Source organism: Myotis davidii, unplaced genomic scaffold (assembly GCF_000327345.1).
Source record: "Myotis davidii unplaced genomic scaffold, ASM32734v1 scaffold1251, whole genome shotgun sequence".
NCBI classification, from domain to species: domain Eukaryota; kingdom Metazoa; phylum Chordata; class Mammalia; order Chiroptera; family Vespertilionidae; genus Myotis; species Myotis davidii.
The window spans coordinates 369,491-370,092 of record NW_006283138.1 but is presented as its reverse complement, the minus strand read 5'-3'; positions in this window follow the sequence as shown (position 1 = coordinate 370,092).

Here is a 602-nt window from a genome sequence, read left to right as displayed (position 1 = left end):
CGGGGAGCGGGGTTCCCAGGAGCCCGGCCCCACCTGCGCCGGGCGGAAAGGGAGTGGCCGCGGGTGCCTCTGGAGAAGTCGGTTTTCCTTCTTCCCCTGGAGACTCATTTCTTGGGTGTTTCTGACTAACTGAAGAGCAGTGTGGGTCTCCCCAAAGTTGCTGATGTTAAGATAGTGGAAAGTTAGTTCTTTTGGAAGTAACATTGCAAGACAGCACTTCATGGAAGGTGAACTGGGTCCAGGGTGCAGGGCGGGAGTTTGGGGAGAGCTGCGCTACTGGGAAGCGGCAGGGTATCGATCGGTGTTATTTTTACCTCGGGCCATTCTCTGCATAAGCTATTTATGCAGAATGGAAACGAATGGGGTTGGTTGGCTTCCTCGTCTTTTTCTCCTGTTTCCTAATGCTTTCCTAACCATGAGTTGGTGGCACGGTTTCAGACTTCCCGGAAATAGCATTATTTTAAGATAAGTAATGCTAACATCTGGGTTGGGGTAAACTTCGTGTGGAAATGGCCAGCCAGTGTGTCGGAAGAGTCGTTTCCTCTTGGAGGAGAAAGGGCTCGGAGACCAGGAGTGCGCCCGAGGCGGGGAGGTCGGAGCCG